Raw genomic sequence first — 12,246 nt, 5'->3', positions numbered from 1 at the left:
ATATGAGCAAAACAAGTTAAACATGGCATTGATGCAAAATGCATTCAACCATCAAACGAACACACTCAAGGCATGGATGCAACATGATAATATGAAACTACATGCAATTCTAAGCAAGTTTGATATAGAGCATGCTCAAAACGGAGCAACGGTGCAACACATACACTCCAAACAAGATATAACAACAATCTGTCCAAAACAACAACTAGGCCTCTAGCAAGCATCAAAACAATATGCTACAGCACCTCAATATGAAAACAAAAGGCATGGGCATGATGTACAGGTAAAGCATGACAAAACATGAACACTGAGCTATCTCCAGAAATCACTAGAACATGCTCAAAAGGACATGGCAAAATTGCAAATAATAACAGATCACAGACTTAGCAGAAATTACTGGACATGGCAGAAATAACATCAGGTTGCAAAGTTTGAGCTATCAAACAACATGATACAGGAACATATCATAGCAAACAAAGGCATGGAATGAATTTACTAATTGCATAGAACAAAAGTCCCTTACTAAACATTGGCCAAAAAGGCACAGAAGATATGATGGCACCCATGTAAACATAGCAAGTTCATAAACAGATACAGACTTAGCAGAAAAACAAAGCATGGCAGGATCAACGATAAGTAGGCATGTTGGTGAGCTTGAACCACTCACCACAGAGAAATACATGGCATGACAAGGTAACCAGAAGTAAGAAGGCATAATTATGAAGCAAAGCATGGCAAGAGAAAGTTCATAGGGTGCATGGATCACTATCAAAACACATGGCAAAAACTGGACTTAATGTTAACAGGCTGACAGAAACATTATTTAGCAAATTTGGAGCATGATAACAACAAGCTACAGCAGGCTATAAATGCAAACAAGGGCATGGATGGATAAAGCATAATATGTATAACAAAACATCCTTAGTGAACATCTCCAGACTATGCATAGAACTCATGGTGACAGCAGGTTTACATGGCATCACAATGCTACAGCTACAGACAACAGAAATGACCTAGTCAGAGAAATCAGCAACATCACGGAGGCTACTTTGCATGCTTGTGCTAGTCACCACATAGATCACAAAAATACAAGACAAGCACCTATGTAAAGATGGCATGATGTAGTACAAATCTCATGTAGAGCTCATGCTCATAGGATGCACACACAAAATGCAATGAAAAAGACAAATCACCAAGTTCTGATAACAGACAACAGTTAACATCATATAGCACTCTTGCAACGATGATTAGGGCATCAAGATAAACTCAAACAAGCATGGTACAATGGAATGAAATGAAGAGCATCTCATGATGAACATTTTGATATATTACACGCATGAATCGGAGCACCGAGCACGTTATGGCATGAAGAACAGAGCAACATAATGCAACAATTTCGGGACTTAGCAGAAATTTACCACTCCGAAAATCTGGACAGGACGAAGCGGGACGGGGAGATCCAGGCGGGGGAAGGCGTGTTTGGATCGGTGGTCGGGTGGATCTCGTCCCACCCGACCGGATGCGAGGCGGGGCGGCGGCCGACGCCGGCGAGGTCGCCGGAGAGCGACGACCGACGGCGGGGAGGGTCCGGCGTGGGAGGCGCGTGTCGATGGGGACGGCGCGGAGGGGAGCGCCGGCGAGCTCCGGGCTGCGGCGGCCGGCGAGGTTGCCGGAGGCGAGGCGACGCCATGTGGCGGGTCGGGGAAGGCACTGGGGTGGCCGGCGACGAGAGGGCAGCCGGCGGTGGCATTCGCGGAGACGGCAGCGGGGCTGAGCAGATGGCGGTGGCGGTCGGCGAGATCGCGGCGAACGGCGGCGGAGGCGGGCGCCGGCGAAGGGCACGGGAGGCGCTCGGGCGCGGGGCGCCTCGGGCGACGGCGGCGGATGGGCTCGCGCGGCCCCGGATGGGCTCCGCGGGCCACGGCACGGTTGGGAGCGACGGCGCCGGCTAGAGCTGAGGTGGCGCGCGAGGATTTGCCGGGCGACGTGGCTGGCGGCGGTGGACACGTCCGGCGAGGGTGCGGACATGTCCGGCGGCGCGAGGGGAGCGGGGCTAGGGTTTGGACTGCGAATTTTGGGGAAGGGGACTTATTTATAGATAGAGGGAGCTAGGAGAGTCCAAATGAGGTGCGGTTTTCGCCCACACGATCGTGATCGAACGGCGGAGAGCATGGAGGGGGTTTTGCTGGGTTAGTGGGCTGATTTGAAGGGGTGTTGGGCTGCACAAAAGAAGGGGTTTCGGGCTACGCGGTTAACCGTTGGGGCATCAAACGACCTCCAAATGGAACGAAATTTGACGTGCGGTCTACCGGTGCTAAACCAAGGCCACTCGGCAAATCTCGGTCCATTCTGAGAATGTTTTTCTCCCGCTAACGAAACAAGGTCTGAGAGGGGCGACGGGCGCGTCGAGAGTGTCGGATCGCGAAACGGACAACGGGGAAAAAGGCCGGATGCAAGTTTTGAAAACATGAGGATGCAATGCAGATGATGACATGGCAAGATGCAACACACAAGCAAATGACATGGCAACGACGGCGAATAACTGGATGACACCTGGCGCATCGGATCCGGGGCGTTACAGACACGTATTGTATTGTTGCCATCGAGGATAAAAAGATGGGGTTTATATCATATTGCTTGAGTTTATCCCTCTACATCATGTCATCTTGCCTAATGCGTTACTCTGTTCTTATGAACTTAATACTCTAGATGCATGCTGGATAGCGATCGATGTGTGGAGTAATAGTAGTAGATGCAGGCAGGAGTCGGTCTACTTGTCACGGACGTGATGCCTATATACATGATCATGCCTAGATATTCTCATAATTATGCACTTTTCTATCAATTGCTCGATAGTAATTTGTTCACCCACCGTAATACTTATGCTATCTTAAGAGAAGCCACTAGTGAAACCTATGGCCCCCGGGTCTATTTTCCATCATATTAATCTTCCGTCAACTAGCTATTTCTTTCGCCGTTTATTTTGCAATCTTTACTTTTAATCTTTATCATAAAAATACCAAAATTATTATCTTATCATCTCTATCAGATCTCACTTTTGCAAGTGGCCATGAAGGGATTGACAACCCCTTTATCGCATTGGTTGCAAGGTTCTTATTTGTTTGTGTAGGTACGAGGGACTTGTGTGTGGCCTCCTACTGGATTGATGCCTTGGTTCTCAAAAACTGAGGGAAATACTTACGCTACTGTGCTGGATCACCCTTTCCTCTTCAAGGAAAACCAACGCATGCTCAAGAGGTAGCAAGAAGGATTTCTGGCGCCGTTGCCGGGGAGTCAAGTCAAGACATACCAAGTACCCATCACAAACTCTTAACGCTCGCATTACATTATTCGCCATTTGCCTCTCGTTTTCCTCTCCCCCACTTCACCCTTGCCGTTTTATTCACCCTCTTTTTCCATTCGCCTCTTTTCGCTTGCTTCTTGTGTGCTTGTGTGTTGGATTGTTTGTTACGATGGCTCAAGATAATAATAAATTGTGTGACTTTTCCAATACCAGCAACAATGATTTTCTTAGCACTCCGATTGCTCCTATTACCGATGCTGAATCTTGTGAAATTAATGCTGCCTTGCTAAATCTTGTCATGAAAGATCAATTCTCTGGCCTTCCTAGTGAAGATGCCGCTACACATCTAAACAACTTTGTTGACTTGTGTGATATGCAAAAGAAGAAAGATGTGGATAATGATATTGTTAAATTGAAGCTATTTCCGTTTTCGCTTAGAGATCATGCTAAAACTTGGTTTTCCTCTTTGCCTAAAAATAGTATTGATTCATGGAATAAGTGCAAAGATGCTTTTATCTCTAAGTATTTTTCTCCCGCTAAGATCATCTCTCTTGGGAACGATATTATGAATTTGAAGCAACTTGATCATGAGCATGTTGCACAATCTTGGGAGACGATGAAATTAATGATACGTAATTGCCCTACACATGGTTTGAATTTATGGATGATTATACAAAAAATTTATGCCGGATTGAATTTTGCTTCTAGAAATCTTTTAGGTTCGGCCTCGGGAGGCACTTTTATGGAAAAATCACTTTAGGAGAAGCTACTAAACTCCTAGATAATATTATGGTTAATTATTCTCAATGGCGCATTAGAAGATCTACTAGTAAAAAGGTGCATGCAATTGGAGAGATCAATGTTTTGAGTGGAAAGATGGATGAACTTATGAAATTGTTTGCTAATAAGAGTGTTTCTTCTGATCCCAATGATATGCCTTTGTCTACTTTGATTGAGAATAATAATGAATCTATGGATGTGAATTTTGTTGGTAGGAACAATTTTGGTAACAACGCTTGTAGAGGAAAATTCAATCCTAGGCCGTATCCTAGTAATTCCTCTAATAATTATAGTAATTCCTACAACAACACTTATGCAAATTTTAATAAGATGCCCTCTGATTTTGAGACTAGTGTTAAAGAATTTATGATTTCTCAAAAGAACTTCAATGCCTTGCTTGAAGAAAAATTGCCTAAGATTGATGAGTTGGCTAGGAACGTGGATAGAATTTCTCTTGATGATGATTCTTTGAAACTTAGATCTATTCCACCTAATCATGATATCAATGAGTCCCTCAAAGCTATGAGAATTTCCATTGATGAGTGCAAAGAAAGAACCGCTAGGATGCATGCAAAAAAAGATTGCTTTGTGAAAGCGTGTTCTTCTAGTTTTCATGACAATAAGGATGAAGATCTAAAAGTGATTGATGTGTCTCCTATTAAATCTTTGTTTTGCAATATGAATCTTGATAATGATGGGACTGGAGATGAGTCAACTTTAGTTAAAAGGCGTCCCAATGATTCGGAGTTTTTAGATCTTGATGCAAAAATTGGTAAAAGTGGGATTCAAGAGGTCAAAACTTTACATAGCAATGAACCCACTATTTTGGATTTCAAGGAATTTAATTATGATAATTGTTCTTTAATAGATTGTATTTCCTTGTTGAAATCCGTGCTAAATTCTCCACATGCTTATAGTCAAAATAAGGCTTTTACTAAACATATCGTTGATGCTTTAATGCAATCTTATGAAGAAAAGCTTGAATTAGAAGTTTCCATCCCTAGAAAACTTTATGATGGGTGGGAACCTACTATTAAAATTAAAATTAAAGATCATGAATGCTATGCTTTGTGTGATTTGGGTGCTAGTGTTTCCACGATTCCAAAAACTTTGTGTGATATGTTAGGTTTCCGTGAATTTGATTGTTCTCTAAACTTGCACCATGCGGATTCCACCATTAAGAAACCTATGGGAAGAATTAATGATGTTCTTATTGTTGCTAATAGAAATTATGTGCCCGTAGATTTCATTGTCGTTGATATAGATTGCAATCCTTCATGTCCTATTATTCTTGGTAGACCTTTCCTTAGAACGATTGGTGAAATTATTGATATGAAAGAAGGGAATATTATATTCCAATTTCTGTTAAGGAAAGGCATGGAACACTTTCCTAGAAGGAAAATTAAATTACCTTATGAATCCATTATGAGAGCTACTTATGGATTGCATGACAAAGATGACAATACCTAGATCTATCCTTGCCTTTATGCCTAGCTAGGGGCGTTAAACGATAGCGCTTGTTGGGAGGCAACCCAATTTTTATTTTTGTTTCTTTCTTTTTGGTTCTGTTTAGTAATAAATCTTTCATCTAGCCTCTGGCTAGATGTGTTTTTATGTTTTAGTTAGTGTTTGTGCCAAGTAGAACCTTTGGGAATACTTGGGTGAAGTCTTTTTGATCTTGCTGTAAAAAACAGAAACTTTAGCGCTCACGAGATTAGCTACAACTTTTTACTGGAGAGTGATATTTAGTTGATTCGTTTTGCAGATAATTACTAGATAAATTCCTCACGTCCAGAAATTTATTTTAGAATTTTTGAAGTTCCATAAGTATGCGTTTGATACAGATTACTACACTGTTCTGTTTTTGACAGATTCTGTTTTTCGTGTGTTGTTTGCTTATTTTGATGCATCTATGGCTAGTATCAGAGGTTATGAACCATAGAGAAGTTGGAATAAAGTAGGTTTAACACCAATATAAATAAAGAATGAGTTCATTACAGTACCTTGAAGTGGTGTTTTGTTTTCTTTCGCTAACGGAGCTCACGAGATTTTCTGTTAAGTTTTGTGTTGTGAAGTTTTCAAGTTTTGGGTAAAGATTTGATGGATTATGGAACATGGAGTGGCAAGAGCCTAAGATTGGGGATGCCAAAGGCACCCCAAGTTAAAATCCAAGGACAACCAAAAATCCTAAGCTTGGGGATGCCCCGGATGGCATCCCCTCTTTTGTCTTCGTCCATCGGTAACTTTACTTGGAGCTATATTTTTATTCACCACATGATATGTGTTTTGCTTGGAGCGTCTTGTATGATTTGAGTCTTTGCTTTTTAGTTCACCACAATCATCCTTGATGTACACACCTTTTGGGAGATACACACATTAATCGGAATTTATTAGAATACTCTATGTGCTTCACTTATATCTTTTGAGCTAAACAATTTTGCTCTAGTACTTCACTTATATATTTTAGAGCACGGTGGTGGTTTTATTTTATAGAAATTATTGATCTATCATGCTTCACTTATATTATTTTGGGAGTCCTTTAGAATAGCATGGTAATTTTCTTTGGCTATAAAATTAGTCCTAATATGATAGGCATCCAAGATGGATATAATAAAAACTTTCATATAAGTGCATTAAATACTAAGAGAAGTTTGATACTTGATGATTGTTTTGAGATATGGAGATAGTGATATTAAAGTTGTGCTAGTTGAGTAGTTGTGAATTTGAGAAATACTTGTGTTTAAGTTTGCAAGTCCCGTAGCATGCACGTATGGTAAACGTTGTGTAACAAATTTGAAACATGAGGTGTTCTTCGATTGTCATCCTTATGAGTGGCGGTCGGGGACGAGCGATGGTCTTTTCCTACCAATCTATCCCCCTAGGAGCATGCGCGTAGTGCTTGGTTTTTGATTGTAGATTTTTGCAATAAGTATGTGAGTTCTTTATGACTAATGTTGAGTCCACGGATTATACGCACTCTCAACCTTCCATCATTGCTAGCCTCTTCGGTATCGTGCATTGCCCTTTCTCACCTTGAGAGTTGGTGCAACTTTCGCCGGTGCATCCAAACCCCGTGATACGATGCGCTCTATCACACATAAACCTCCTTATATCTTCCTCAAAACAGCCACCATACCTACCTATTATGGCATTTCCATAGCCATTCCAAGATATATTGCCATGCAACTTTCCACCGTTCCGTTTATTATGACGCGCTTCATCATTGTCATATTGACTTGCATGATCATGTAGTTGACATAGTATTTGTGGCAAAGCCACCATGCATATTATTTCATACATGTCACTCTTGATTCATTGCCCTTCCTGGTACACCGCCGGAGGCATTCATATAGAGTCATATCTTGTTCTAGTATCGAGTTGTAATCATCGAGTTGTAAATAAATAGAAGTGTGATGATCATCATTAATAGAGCATTGTCCCAAATAAAAAAAAAGAGAATGGCCAAATAAAAAAAGGAAAGGCCCAAAAAAAGAAATAAAAACGGACAATGCTACTATCCTTTTTTTCCACACTTGTGCTTCAAAGTAGCACCATGATCTTTATGATAGAGAGTCTCTTGTTTTGTCACTTTCATATACTAGTGGGAATTTTTCATTACAGAACTTGGCTTGTATATTCCAACAATGGGCTTCCTCAAATGCCCTAGGTCTTCGTGAGCAAGCAAGTTGGATGCACACCCACTTAGTTTCTTTTGTTGAGCTTTCATACATTTATAGCTCTAGTGCATCCGTTGCATGGCAATCCCTACTCCTTGCATTGACATCAATTGATGGGCATCTCCCTAGCCCGTTGATTAGCCGCGTCAATGTGAGACTTTCCTCTTTTTTGTCTTCTCCACACAACCCCCATCATCATATTCTATTCCACCCATAGTGCTATATCCATGGCCAAGCTCATGTATTACGTGAAAGTTGAAAAAAAATTGAGATTACTAAAGTATGAAGCAATTGCTTGGCTTGTCATCGGGGTTGTGCATGATGAGAGCATTCTTGTGTGACAAGAATGGAGCATGACCAAACTATATGATTTTGTAGGGATGAACTTTCTTTGGCCATGTTATTTTGAGAAGACATAATCGCTTGATTCGTATTCTTGAAGTATTATTTTTTTGTCAATATTAAACTTTTATCTTGAATCTTTCGGATCTGAACATTCATGCCACAATGAAGAAAATTACGTTGAAGAATATACTAGGTAGCATTCCACATCAAAAATTCTGTTTTTATCATTTACCTACTCGAGGACGAGCAGGAATTAAGCTTGGGGATGCTTGATACGTCTCCAACGTATCTATAATTTTTTATTGCTCCATGCTATTATATATTCTGTTTTGGATGTTTAATGGGCTTTATTATACATTTTTATATTATTTTTGGGACTAACCTACTAAGCCAAGGCCCGGTGCAAATTGCTGTTTTTTTGCCTATTTCAATGTTTCGCGGAAAAGGAATACCAAACGGAGTCCAAACGGAATGAAACCTTCGGGAGCGCGATTTTTGGAACTAACGTGATCCAGAGAACTTGGAGTGGACGTCAAGAAATCAACGAGGAGGCCACGAGGCAGGGAGGCACGCCTGCCTCCCTGGGCGCGCCCCCACCCTTGTGGGCCCCTCGTGGCTCCACCGACCTACTTCTTCCACCTATATATACCCATGTACCCGGAAACCAGCGAGGAGCACCACGAAACACTATTTCCACCGCCGCAACCTTCTGTACCCATGAGATCCCATCTTGGGGCCTTTTTCGGTGCTCCGCCGGAGGGGGAATCGATCACGGAGGGCTTCTACATCAACACCATAGCCTCTCCGATGATGTGTGAGTAGTTTACCACAGACCTTCGGGTCCATAGTTATTAGTTAGATGGCTTCTTCTCTCTCTTTGGATCTCAATACAAAGTTCTCCTCGATCTTCTTGGAGATCTATTCGTTGTAACTCTTTTTGCGGTGTATTTGTCGAGATCGGATGAATTGTGAGTTTATGATCAAGATTATCTATGAACAATATTTGAATCTTCTCTGAATTATTTTATGTATGATTGGTTCTCTTTGCAAGTCTCTTCGAATTATCAGTTTGGTTTGGCCTACTAGATTGATCTTTCTTGCAATAGGAGAAGTGCTTAGCTTTGGGTTCAATCTTGCGGTGCTCGATCCCAGTGACAGCAGGGGAAACGACACATATTGTATTGTTGCCATCGAGGATAAAAAGGTGGGGTTTATATCATATTGCTTGAGTTTATCCCTCTACATCATGTCATCTTGCCTAATGCGTTACTCTATTCTTATGAACTTAATACTCTAGGTGCATGCTGGATAGCGGTCGATGTGTGGAGTAATAGTAGTAGATGCAGGCAGGAGTCGGTCTACTTGTCACGGACGTGATGTCTATATACATGATCATGCCTAGATATTCTCATAATTATACACTTTTCTATCAATTGCTCGACAGTAATTTGTTCACCCACCATAATACTTATGCATCTTGAGAGAAGCCACTAGTGAAACCTATGGCCCCCGGGTCTATTTTCCATCATATTAATCTTCGGTCAACTAACTATTTCTTTCGCCATTTATTTTGCAATCTTTACTTTTAATCTTTATCATAAAAATACCAAAAATATTATCTTATCATCTCTATTAGATCTCACTTTTGCAAGTGGCCGTGAAGGGATTGACAACCCCTTTATCGCGTTGGTTGCAAGGTTCTTATTGGTTTGTGTAGTTACGAGGGACTTGTGTGTGGCCTCCTACTGGATTGATACCTTGGTTCTCAAAAACTGAGGGAAATACTTACACTACTTTGCTGCATCACCATTTCCTCTTCAAGGGAAAACCAACGCATGCTCAAGAGGTAGCACACGGCCGCGGAACCGTGACGGCGCTCCTTCTAACATGGTTAGAAGTCCGAGCACCTCCCGTTCCTCGCGCTTGTCGCTGCCACCTACGCCAGCGGAAGCATTAGCACGAGTACAACTACTCCTCGACTTCCCTCTTGCCGCGGAGAAGCAAGAAGAGCGGAGGGCTATTATCCAGAGCCTTATTGGCCACGCCAATAAAGATCAATACCAGGAGGCAGGCCCCTCGCGGCATCGTTCCACTGAGCCGGCGCATGCCGCCGGCGGAAGGGCCGGAGGCGTCGCAACCACGGTGCACTCCCCTCCACCACGACAGCAACGGTCGCCAGCTCGGCGGGTCGACGCCCGGGATGATGGATCCATGGCTTCGTCTGATCCACGAGCGCCGCGACCAACGTCAAGTTCTTCGGGAGCGGGTTAAAGAAGACGCTCGAACTACTATCGAGCGGTGATGGGAAGCACGCTATCAGTCTGATAGGCGTGCAGGGCCCACTGCGTACAGGCCTGCGTCGGGGGATTCTGGTGACCTGCCTTCTGAGGTAGGTTGTCCAGCTTTTACCCGTGATCTGCGGCAATTCTAGTGGCCCACTACCCGGACATTCAAACCTGAGGTCCCGGAGAAGTACGACAGCAAGACCCATCCGTCCGAGTTCCTGAGCGTATACACCATTGCAATGCAAGTTGCCGGGGCTCGGGACGGCATGGTGCTCACTAACTACTTCCCGTTGGTGCTCAAACCCAACGTCGAGTCGTGGTTGATGCACCTGCCAGTAGATTCCATCTCCTCTTGGTCGGACATGTGCCACGAGTTTGTCGGCGCCTTTACTGGAGGCCATCAAGCTCCTGGCCAGGCAAGTGATTTGCATCTCATCCCCTAGAAGGATGGTGAATCCTTGCGCAAGTACATACAGAGGTTCAGCCGTGTGCAGTACAACATCCCAGATGTTCATCATGTCGCTGTCATCAGCGCGTTCCATCAGAACGTGTGCAACCGCAAGATGCGTGAAGAGCTGGCCATGAAGAAGGTTAGGGATGTTGCCAAACTGTATGTTCTGGCCAATAGATGTGCTCGTGCTGAAGAAGGAAGGAAGTACCCTGGCGAAGATGCTGGCATGGGAAGCAATTCTGGTGACGAAGATGTCATCGCGCCGGCAAAGAAGGGCCGACGGCGCAATAGGAAGCGCAGGGGCAAGACCGTGCTTGCCGTCGAGGAATCCGACAACCCCAGCACCGCCAAGAAGGCCAAGGTTGACAACCCCGGCAAGGAATTGCCGGGTGTGCCGCCTACCAGGACTTGATAGCCGCCAACAAGCCAGAGGGCTCCGACAAGCAATATTGCAACATCCATCGCAGCAAGGGCCATGACCTCCAAAACTGCCGGCAAGTTGAGCAGCTTGTGGAGAGGCAGAAAGCTGAGTATGAAGGCGGGACAAGGAGAAGGGTCAGGATGGTGCTGAGGGGTCCGGCAAGAAGCGCGGTGGCCGAGGGGGGCGCCGCGGCAAGGAGAAGCAACAAGAGAGGCCTGCTCGAGGCCGCGACAAGAAAGAGGGGGATGATGACCACGAAGAGGACGATGAGTCCAGTGACCAAGAATTTTAAAAGGCCACAGAAGCCATGTGCATCGATGGTGGCGCCTCGTTGCATTCTTCACACCGCCAGCTTAAACAATGGGCGTGCGAGATCAACGCGACAGAGCCATCGATCGATGCCCAGAAGCCACTGAAATGGTCCAACACGCCTATCATTTTCGACGCCGAGGATCACCCTGATTGCACAACTGCAGTCGAGTGCTTGTCGTTGTTGGTTTTCCCAACAATTCGCAACCTCAAGGTGAAGAAAATGCTAGTGGACGGTGGGGCCGGTCTGAACTTGATCTCGCCCCAAGTGATTAAGAGGTTTCAAATCCCCAAAGAAGATCTCAAGGAGACAGGCACGTTTCAAGGGATCAATCCAGGGAGAAGTCAGCCCAAGGGTGAGATCACACTACCAGTTACATTTGGTGGTGAGCTGAACTACAGGACAGAGAAGATCGTTTTTGATGTAGCCAAGATCCCGTTGCCGTATAACGGGATCCTTGGCCGAACAGCACTGGCCAAGTTTATGGCAGCATCACACTATGCCTACAACACGCTAAAGATGCCCGGCCCAATGAGCATCATCACTGTCGGCTCCGACAAGAAGGACGCGCTCATCTGTGCCGACCAGCTCTACTAGGAGGCGGTGGTGGCGCCTGCCGCCAAGGAACTTTCTCTTGCCACTGGAGCCCCCAAGGGGAAGAAGACCGGCAAGG

This window comes from Aegilops tauschii, chromosome 4 (genome assembly GCF_002575655.3).
Source record: "Aegilops tauschii subsp. strangulata cultivar AL8/78 chromosome 4, Aet v6.0, whole genome shotgun sequence".
Lineage (NCBI taxonomy): Eukaryota > Viridiplantae > Streptophyta > Magnoliopsida > Poales > Poaceae > Aegilops > Aegilops tauschii.
Note: the sequence above shows the minus strand (reverse complement) of the source record.